The sequence below is a fragment of the Balaenoptera physalus genome, assembly GCF_965194825.1.
Source record: "Balaenoptera physalus genome assembly, chromosome: 4".
In the NCBI taxonomy this organism is placed as follows: Eukaryota; Metazoa; Chordata; class Mammalia; order Artiodactyla; family Balaenopteridae; genus Balaenoptera; species Balaenoptera physalus.
In genome coordinates, this window is record NC_138891.1 from 131,395,852 (window position 1) to 131,406,939 (window position 11,088).

At 38.5% G+C, this 11,088-nt stretch overlaps 1 protein-coding gene across 1 annotated transcript in view; it reads right to left on the reverse strand.

The window, feature by feature from the left end:
- Window positions 1–10,409: 10,409 nt before the first annotated feature.
- Window positions 10,410–11,088, reverse strand: part of CLDN17 (claudin 17) — a 31,347-nt gene continuing 30,668 nt past the window's right edge. Inside the window, exon 2 of the mRNA XM_082460609.1 lies at window positions 10,410–10,858. The gene's annotated coding sequence lies outside the window, so the exon portion shown is untranslated. The remainder of the gene's footprint in view (window positions 10,859–11,088) is intronic.

The window sequence follows — 11,088 nt, forward strand, 5'->3', positions numbered from 1 at the left end:
ATCATTTTAATTCTGGAACTTGAAAATATTGAAAAATTGACAACCAAAAAGCTGAATCTTTAAAAGTGAATTTTTTTCTGAACTTGGATTTTATTACTCTTAGTCTATATAAGAAATTAATTTATTTTGTTGATCATCTTAACTATGAGCGCTAACATTTACTGGGTCCCTGGGTTGTTTCAGGCACGTTCTCTGCTTGGCACCTTACAATGGGTCATCATCTCCTTCAATCTCCAAATTATATAATAGAACCAAGACCAGTGACCATAGGGATACAGCCAGCTCTCTACACCACATCATCCAAATGTCAGAGGACTCAGGTTTTCTGATGCTAACCTTCATGCAGGACTTGTCTCCATTCCCAATTCACATGATAGACAGCCTCAGACTTGATCAGACTTAGGTATCAAAAAATAAATCTTATTACTCATCTTTTTCATAATTTCATTTAAAATAATTTTGCATCTTTATAACATGATGCATTTTTTAACTTGTCATGTTTATATTCAAGGTAAAATATAATTTAATTATCTATGATATCATGCTTCTTAGTGGTACTAAAGTGAGCGGTATACAACTTATATCCTTTACATCTATCTCCACAGTCTGGTATCCACAGAGAAAGAAGCAAATAGCAAATAGCAACATGTGGCCATTACTGTTTATTAAGTCAATCAATAGATTTGCTGAGCACCATGCTTTAGAGCCAGAGGAGTGAAAAAAGTAGACAGAATCCTAACCATCAATGAGCTTGCATTCAAGAAAATCAGCAGAGTCTATTAAACAAATAACTGAGATCCATTCATATGGATCGTGCTAAGAAGGATATGGACATGGTGTCAGGATAGAGAGTAATGAGAGGAGGCCGCTATAGCAGCAACGATCCTGGAAGACGTTTCTCATCAGGTGAGAGCTGAGGTGAGACCTAAAGCGATGAGTATGAGTCTGCCTTTCGATAAGCCCAGGACGGGCATTCCAGGCAGAGAGAACCACCAGGATAAAAGTGAGAAAGGGTTCTGTGTGCTCAAAAAGCAGAAGGAAAATGGAGCAATGTGTAATGAACTAAGAGAAGAACGAAGGGAGAGAGACTGGAGAAGTAGGCAGGAAATAAATCAGTGGGAAAACATAGATCAGAAGGCTGACACAATGAAATTTTCAATTAAAAATGGAAAAAAAAAAATCTCATCTGCCTACACCATGAATAGGAGGGGCCAAAAAGAGAGCTGTGAGGTCAGAACTACAATAAACTCATTTACGTCATTCAGGAACATACGAGAGAAAATTCTTAACTCATCTGGGAAAGTCCAGAAAGACACTGAGGTGTGAACTCGACTTTACTAGGGGAAGATGGGGATGGCGGAGGGAAGAGCATGCACGAAGGGCTGGAAGCATGAAGTGTTGAGGCAAATTTCAAGAATTGCAAGTAGCAACAAATGAACATGACTTTAAGTTTGGGGTGTGATTCAGAATGCCAGGAGGTGACATTTTAAAAGTAGGTAAGGATGAACTCATAAAAGCCCTGGATGCCAAGCTGCGGAATTGGAGCTTTATTCTGTAAAGGATGGAAACACCAGTGAATAGCCCAAAGTAGGGATATAATCAGATTTCAATCTTGTGGTTAAAATGAAGATAGTAAATTGCAAAGGATCAAGACTACAGAAAAAAAGAAAGAAAAGAAAAAAGGAATTGTCAGCAGGGTGCTTTATTCATCCAGTTAAAAAGAGGATAAAGATTTGGCTTCAAAGAATAGGAGATGGGTTCCAGCATTATTCAGGAGGAAGCGTAGACAATAACATAAACTCCATTAGAATGTGAGCTCAATAAAAACGGAGATTTTGACTATTTTATTCATTGGTGTTGTCTCTAGGGTCTAGAAAAGTAGCTGGCACCTAAAAAAAGTTTAATGAAGTATTTGTTAAATGAATGTATGGTTGGATTAATTAGTGACCAATTAGGGAGACCACACTTTTATTTATTAAATGTGTTAATCACTAACTATAATATAGATATAGAAATATAAATCTATCTACCTATCTATCCATTTCTTTCTCTCTTCCTCTCTCTCTCTCCTATCACCTATCTCCATATATCCATCCATTCAACCACAATTTTATCACCTTCCTATGTGTCATTTTACTTACCTATGTTGTGGTAAAAGTTTTAAACACCAAACTGTTTCTCACTTACAGAGACTAGAGCTAAAGGACAGAAGAAACTTTTGCCACTGCAAAATGAAAACTAAAACTGAGAAATGGAGCTTAAGTTTTCCTACATAGGAAAATTCACAAGAAATGAGAAGAGATTCTGGGAATTAAAAAAACTCTACAGATCATTTGAGGAGTGGGGTGGATATGAACGTAGAAAATTGGAGGCAGGAAAAAAGAGTGGCTGGTGAAAATGTTCTGCTTATTCAAGTGATTGAAGAGACTCTTAAATTAGGGATAGCTAGTATCAATTAATTTTTAAGATTGGTTTTCATTTGCATTTTTGTTACCCGGACCCTCCCTATCAAACCTCTGGAGGTGAAAGATTAAGGAAAATGAATAGTAATCCACATCCGAGATAGCAGGCTAGAGAGAGAAAAGAATCAGTCACAAGAGTAAGATGTAAGATCCAGAGTTAAAGGTGTCTAACAAAAAGAAAATCTCCAAGTTTGCAAAACATCTTGTGAAGGGTGATGGGTTTCCCTTTCTCAAAAAAAAAAAAATATGCTAGGAATTTCTTTCCAATTATATTTAATTCTCACTAGACAAATTAATTTCAGCTAGTATGTAAGTTTCATATCTTAGTTGTTTCTTTAGGTAAATAAATATATCTTGCAGTAACATATGATAGTGTGTGTGTATACATGTGTGATGGGTGTCAGTGTTGAGCTTAAGGGGCTGATGTGATAAAGGAAGGAAATTTCTTTATCCAGTAGCTTCCAGTGGTTCTTATTCAATAAAAACACAGACTCATACTGGCAGCCAAAATGTGGGCACAATCACAGCTCTGCGGTAGGCAACCTCCCCCAAATTAGCCAAGATTCAAGGATCAGTCCTGTTCAGGCATAATCGAGGGGTAATTGTCACAGTTCCCTTCCCAAAGTCCTGCACGTTTAAACCACTCCTCTAAATCAGACTGCTGATTAAGCTATAATAACTCCAGCAGAAGTGATGCAATAGCAGTCTTTATGGGCAGACACGAAAACATTCATTTAAAGTTGCTCTACTAGTTGCCATAAGTGATTTTTGAAGGTATTTGGAGTGTAGTTTTGCATTTGAGATGGCATGGGAAATACAAAGACAGGGACTTCCCTGGAGGTCCAGTGGTTAAGACTCCGTGCTTCCACTGCAGGGGACACCAGGTTCCCTGGTCAGGGAGCTAAGATCCTGAATGTCGCATGGTGCAGCAAAAAAAACCCAAAGCAAACAAACAAGCAAAAAAATACAAAAGCAAATCCACCAATAGGAAGGGGAAGCAAAAACAAGGCTATCTCGAAGGAACTCCTAAAATTCAGAGTGGATCGTTAATTAGACTAACACTTCTGGCAACACCTGTAAGACCTACGCCATTTGCTTACAGGTAATTACAATGTGAGGGAGAACACAGGCTTGCCATTCCCATTGGTTTCTTAAACTCTAAGCTATGTGGAAAGGATGGTATGGGGGTGTATATAAGATAGAAGATCCTGAGCTCCATCATAGATAATCTGATAAAGTACATCTGGGAAGGGGGGCAGGAATGTGCATTTTTACGAAGTTTCTCAGGTGTTTCTGATACAGTCATTTTAGGAAAACACTGGCATACAGTGGAGATTTCAGAATATTAGAGGGTAGATGTATTCCATATTTTCCAAAAACACTTCCTCGTCAGCCCACTGATGCTTGAAATTCCTTTAAGGAAAGGCAGATCCTATCAATCCACAATTAGAGATGGAGATCTGTCTGGTAGTTTCCAGATCTAATGTGATCTAAATGTCTTGCAGTATCCTGTCCTAAGCCCATGTTGTAGGGATTGTGAAGAATGTTCTCTGAAAGTGAGAAGACTGCAGGTATTAGCTAGGGATCTCGAGAGAAACAGAACCATTAGGATATCGTTATCTCTCTCTCTCATATGTACTTATAAAAAATTGGCTCACGAAATTATGGAAGTTAAGTCCCACAATCTGCTGTCTGCAAGCAAGAGACCCGGGAGAGTTGGTGATGTAATTTCATCCAAGTCCTCCGAAGGCCTGAGAACCAGGAGTTCAGACGGTGTGAATCCTAGTCTAAAAGCAGAAGACCTATGTCCCAGCTCCATAGTCAAGCAGAAAAAATAAAAGAGAGAGAGAGAGAGAGAAATTCTTCCTTCCTCCATTTTTGGTTGTCATCCAGACCTAAATGGATTGAATGATGCCCACACACTTTGGGGAGGTGAGATCTACTTTACTAAACCCACCAATTCAAATGTTAGTCTCATCTGGAAACATCCTCACAGATATGCTCAGAAATAATGTTTAGACGAATATCTGGGCACTCTGTGACCCAGTCAAGTTGACACATAAAGTTGGTCACCACACTGCCTTTGTTAACAACTGGCACTAAAATCCCTCAAATGATAATGCCTAGAATACAGGAACCTGAAGATGTGAAAACACTCATTTTCATAGAAGTTATGGGACAATCATAGCGTGCTTTTTTTTTAATTGTACCAGTGAAGCAGAGTTTCCTAGTAAGGGTTCCTTAGTGTTTCACAGTTTGATCAGGACCATCAAAAATATATGCAAACATTTATTTTATCCAAAAAATTGTTCTTAAGTGAAAGTCACAACTTTTATTATTGACAGGTTTTTTAAATTTTGTTTTGTTCTGTTGTTTTACTGTAGGATATGTTTTAGAGACCTAACAGGACTGGACACTTCTTGAGAGCAGATGTTTACTGTTGGTCACCATACTTTTGTTTCTAAATGTCTCATGACATCTAGCCCAGTTCCTTGAATAGTGTGTGTAAGTACTTGTTAATATATTGATGGCTTTGACCAACTTACTAATTAATAAGGCAAACCATAATAAAGTCCATTAAAATGAGAGAAGCTTTCTAAGAACAGTTGTGACAATATGACTCTGTTGTGCAAGTTCCTTTGACAGATTACAAATAAAGAACTCTCTGTCCTAGTTTCTAAGGTCTTCCATATGCTGAACACTTAACTTTTCCAAATATATCTCAAATTGCTGCCTATTGTGTATGCCTGTATTCTGATTCATGTTTCCCTGGACATACCAAGGGTGTTTCCATATTTATAGCTCCACTTTGACATCTTTTCAAACCTTCTTTCACTTATTTTTACCCCTGGGAATCCCCTTCCTCCCCAAGGTCTGTCTCAATTTCTGTCTCTTCCAGAAGGGTTTTCTGCTTCTGCACACTCTTAATCCATATTATCCCTCTCCTCTTCACTTCCAGAGAATTTTGTTTTTCAAATGGCAGTTATCACGGATTGCATTGCATTTGTTTCTTTGATTTATTTGGTTTCTATGTTTTCTTGGAGTGACTTCTCCATGGTACAGGAGACCTTATGGTCTCTATTGGATCTAATGAAAAATACTTATTGCATATGCTATTGAAATAACAAAATGAATAATTTAAATTTTGATCTAATTATTTATGAATTGGCAGATTTTGTTCAAGTTGCTTAATGTCCTTGGTGATGGGTGTGCTTATCCAAAAAAATAAAGATGGCAACACCTAAATTGTGTGGTCGGTGCAAAAATTAAGTAAGATTTTTTAATGCAAAGCACACGTATATCTTTAAAATTTTCCAAGATATCCCTATCGATGAAAAGAGATAAGAAAGATAGAAAACAAAACATATTATATTGATATACAGATAGTCATATGAAAAGAATGAATGAAGTAAAGTGAGGCTTTCAAATATCACTTGTCCAAAATTCTGTGAGGCAGAAGTTGGAGCTGGGCTCAGCCAGGATGGGTCTTCTCTGCTCCACATGGTTTATTGGTCTTGCTCCTATTTCATGGACCTCAGTTGGGAATGCTGGAATTACTGGGAGGCTCAGAAGGCTGGACTTCTCTCTCTATCTGGCCTCTCATCCCCCATCAGGGTGGTCTGGACTAATAACATGGTAGGAGCATTCCAAGAGAGCAAGGCTGAAAGCTGAAAGACTCATGAGGTCTAGATGCAGGAATTGTTGTTTTTTTTTTTTTTTTTAATTATTTATTTATTTATTTATTTATGGCTGTGTTGGGTCTTCGTTTCTGTGCGAGGGCTTTCTCCAGTTGTGGCAAGTGGGGGCCACTCTTCATCGCAGTGCGCGGGCCTCTCACTATCGCGGCCTCTCCTGCCGCGGAGCACAGGCTCCAGACGCGCAGGCTCAGCAATTGTGGCTCACGGGCCCAGCTGCTCCGCGGCATGTGGGATCCTCCGGGACCAGGACTCGAACCCGTGTCTCCTGCATTGGCAGGCGGACTCTCAACCACTGCGCCACCAGGGAAGCCCAGGACTTGTTCAATGTCACTTCCTTTGCATTCTTTTGGTGAGAGCTAGTCTTGAGGTTAACCCTCATTCCAGGGCTGGAGAAGTAGTTCCTTCTTAATAGAAGGAACTGCAAATGATTAATGGTCATTTGCAATCTACCAAAACAGAGATGGAGAAAAGAAGTATGGAGAAGGCATGGATTACAGAAGCAACAGAGAGTGTGCTCCAGGTTTGGAGCAAACATATCTGTGATTAATGACATATGGGACAGGTTGAACCCAGTTGTGTGTACTCTAAGTAGTAATTCATAGTTATAAAGAAAGAAAGCTGAGGAAAGAAAAGAAGATAAAGGATAATTGAAAGTAAACAGTGAAGTTTAGGATTAGAAATTTAAATGCCTTTGAGCTCTAATAAAGGAAGGGACATGATAATAGCCATGGTTGGAGGTGAGAATCTGTGTTTCTGTATTTCAGAAATACGGAACAGAAGAATTTGTGACATGAGCAGAGGAGAAAAAGTACTATCTCAGTAAGCTGAGTAAGTAGCAATTGGATTAACATTAATGAATGTAAATGGGGAAGGGACAGGGTTTTAAAACACGATGAGCAAGAATGGAGACAATAGGGACCATAGCAGGAGGCACATGAGAGATCTTAGGTGACCGTATAATTTATCATCCACACTGGGAGTTTTGACAGAAAAAGAGGGTGCTATTAATTATTACTCCAGGACCACAGCAGTTAAAAAACCAGAGTGTAGCAGTCATCAATGTTTTAAGGGAAAAATTAAGTTGTGATACTTATGAAGGAAAAAAATATTGGGGAAATATGAAGCATAGGAAAACATAATGATAATTATGTTTGTGTAAGTTTAAGGCCAACAAGACAGACAAGTTAGTTACTTTATGGGCAGAGAAAGCAAGTGAACTGTAAAGAGCTTAAAGACTTGGACTGCTGGGAGATAATAACAATAATCATGTATTACACTTACATAATGCTTTATGATTAAGATGCTTTCACAGGCACTACCCGGTTTTCTCCTCAGTAGCCCTTCTAGGTAGAGAAGATGGCTATTATCCCCCTTATGTGGGGAGATGGGGAGGAAGGGCACCGAATGGAAGAAAGCATGCTCTTTCAAGATGCATTGATGTGGGTGCGGACAGTGACCTGGTTGTGTCCTTGGAAAGGTTACGTAACCTCTTTGAGCATCAGTTTTTTTTTTTTTTTTAACCTATAAAAGAAAAATAAGAAGAATTATGTGTGTCTGGGTGTGTGCCTTTAGTCTACTTATAAGCATATAGTACATGTTAAAAAGTATTTTTTCACTGTCCACATTTTGTATATGCGAACACTGAGGCTCAGTTTGAATGGAAGAGCTATGTTATAAACTCAGATCTTCTTGTCCAGTGCTCTTTCTACTAATCCATTTGTCATTTACTGGAAGTTGCAAAAACAGGGATGAATGAGTTCTCAAAGGAAATAGATACATGTGGGATCTAGGGAAGAAATACAAAAGCAATGTATCTTAAAAAATCTTAAAGAAAAGAGTTCTCAGCAATAGTTTAAGAAAAATTGTCAGAAAAAATTGGAAAAAAGTGACAAGATTATTGAAAAAATCTTTGTCAACCTTCAGGAGCCCAACATTTTCAGAAGAATCAAATCAGAAGACATTGCAAAGGGTGCAAAGTGCAATACGAATGGAAGCTCACTGCTCGGACAGGTGTGAGGTCAAGTTGAGGGTGATGGAATAGAATGAGTAAGAGGTGGTGCAGAGAAGGTGAGTGGAAAGTTGAGAGGCAGGTTTTTCCTGAGGGAGGCAGGTTTAGGTCTGGAGAATTACTGATGGAAGGTAGGGTGGCCCTGGGTCAGACCACATTGAAGAGGAGTTAACTAGAGAGGCTCACCTGTCTTGGCCTTAATTCCTTCCATGATCCTTTTCAACCTTACAATTCTATGATTCTAACCATGTCATCATCAGCTCCAGGAGAGGATGGAAAAGGGCTTTATAAATAGCAGTGGGGTCTCCATGCTTCTGAGAATCTTCATCACAGGTTCAGTGCCAGTTCTAAGAATTATTTTCCTCCTTGTAAAGCTGAATGTTCCTTTGTTTCTCCTTCTGTACCAGTTGAAATTTTCCCTCCCCTTCCAATCACCATAGCCTTTCCTCCCATCCCACCCCTATTTTGGTTTGCACTGTTTCCTAGCTGTGCCTTGCCTTTATTATCAGCTGTCTTTTATACTTTCAGATCTCCTTTATTACATCCTTTCATTTTTTCCCCAGAATGTATTTGACAAATTCATTTCTGCCAAATCCACCTCCAGAACCAACCTTGTTATTCAGAGTGTGTGGGAGTTTTTGTTCAACTGATGAATGCATTCTTCATCCCACAGTGAGACCAGCCATGATAAAATGTCTGACACATCTTTATTGTGGTAAAAGTTTTAGTCATTTTGCTATAGCCCTATCCATATTATGACAGGCTTCTTACTGAATATTTTACTAGTCATTTCAACCAGTAAATTCTGAGCATTACTAAATCACAGTCTAAATTCAGACTTTTGCCCATTTTAAATGTATTTTCTTGATGTCCTGTTTTGTCTGCAATAATCCTTTAATGGGCAATCCATTAAATAAATATTTTCTTGGAAATTATCCTGCTAAGAGTATCAAAACCACGAAACTCCTCTAGACCCATTTAGGAATTGAACTTTTGATTGCCCCCAGATAAGGTACTTTATATTGTGATTTGCTTCTTATTTTCTTCTTTCATTAATTCATCATTTATTCATTCTCTCAGCAAACATTTGCCATCTCCTAAGTGTCAGGTGTTTTGCCATGCAAATATTTTTAAAAACTGAACTTAATTTTGGTTGCAAACTCCCATGGAATACAAACTTAATCTTATTCAGTGAGGTCCCTCATTTTCTCAGAGTCGTACTTAAGTTCTGTAAAGCCAAGCTCATGTGAAGCCAAGTCATTGATCTGAAACTTATGACCTTTATTTGTTCACCTTGGATTCGACTGAGAGGCACCATTTCGGATGATTTTCAGTTGTTGTGTCTCTCAGGTCCAACCAAGAAAAGTGAAATCATTCTATATTTTTAAATTAGTGGAATTTCATAGAGTGACATGGTTAGGCAGGTTATGGGGAGATTGAAGACCAAGGAGAGGACCATGGAGCCTACCAGACCTAATGATAGCAGAAAACTGCTGTTTTCCTGAAGATGAGGGAATTAAAAGAAAAGCAATGATTGTTGGACCCAAGAGATGATGTGCAATTGGCAGAAGCTGGACCTACAAGTGGCCCATTCTGGCAAAGCTGGGAAGAAGACATAGTCATCACTGGAGGCATCTGCCCCCACAAAGAGAAAAGGGGCGGACCACTACTGCCTTCCTGTCTCTAACCTGTGCCTCTTATTGGCCAAGTCTAGTGGGCAGCAGTTGAGCATGGAGCTCAGGAAAAGGCAACCTCAGTGGTCTGTCTGGCCTCTCTCACTCCCAGATATAAATTATTTTTTCTTATACCTCTCCTCGGTAAGAGAAATTGTTTTCAGTTATAAGCTTAAAATTAACACATTTTTATTATTTATCCTTTAATGAACACTGTATTTTTTACAGATGTAACTCTGAAGAAACCCCAGTAAGTTCATTACAGGTTAGACTCATTGGAGCTAGCTAGTATATACACAGTTTGTGCCTCCAATTTCTGTAGCAGAGACACTGTCAAGATGTAGAAACAGAACTCGAGTTACTTTAATTTTGTCATTTTACAGCAACTGGGGGTTTTTATTTGTGTTAAAGAAATTGAAACAATAAAACCAAGTAAACAGAGTGATGATTTGAAAAATAAGCCTTGCTGAATGTAAGGAAAAATCCTCTCTTGAAACAAATACAGATAGCCATGTGTCAAGGGTCACTGTAGGTTTTCTATCAATCTATCTATCTATCTATCATCTATCTACCATCTATCTATCATCTATTTATATCTATCTAGTTTGCTAGGGTTGCTGTAACAAAATACCACGGACCTGGTGGTTAAAACAACACAAACTTATTTTCTCATAGTTCTGGAGGCTAGATGTCCAAGATCGAGGTGTTGGTAGAGTTGGTTCTTTCTGAAGGCCGTGAAGGAAGGCTCTGATCCAGATCTCTCTCTGTGGTTGTAGATGGCTGTTGTCTCCCTGTGTCTCATATTGTCTTACCTCTGCTCCTGTCTGTGTCCAACTACCCTCTTCTTTTAAGAACACCAGTCATATTGAATTAAGGTCCCACCTTTATGTCTTCATTTTAACTTTATCTCTTTCAAGACCTTATCTCCAAATATGGTCACATTCTGAGATACTGGGGGTAGGATTTAAATGTATGAATTTTAGCAGGGGACACAATTCAGCTCTTTGCTGGCTCTATCTACCTATCATCTATCTATCTATCTATCTATCTATCTATCTATCTATCTACCTACCTATCATCTATCTATCTATCTATCTATCTATCTACCTACCTATCATCTATCTATCTATCTATCTATCTACCTACCTATCATCTATCTATCTATCTATCTATCTATCTACCTACCTATCATCTATCTATCTATCTATCTACCTACCTACCTATCATCTATCTATCTATCTACCTAC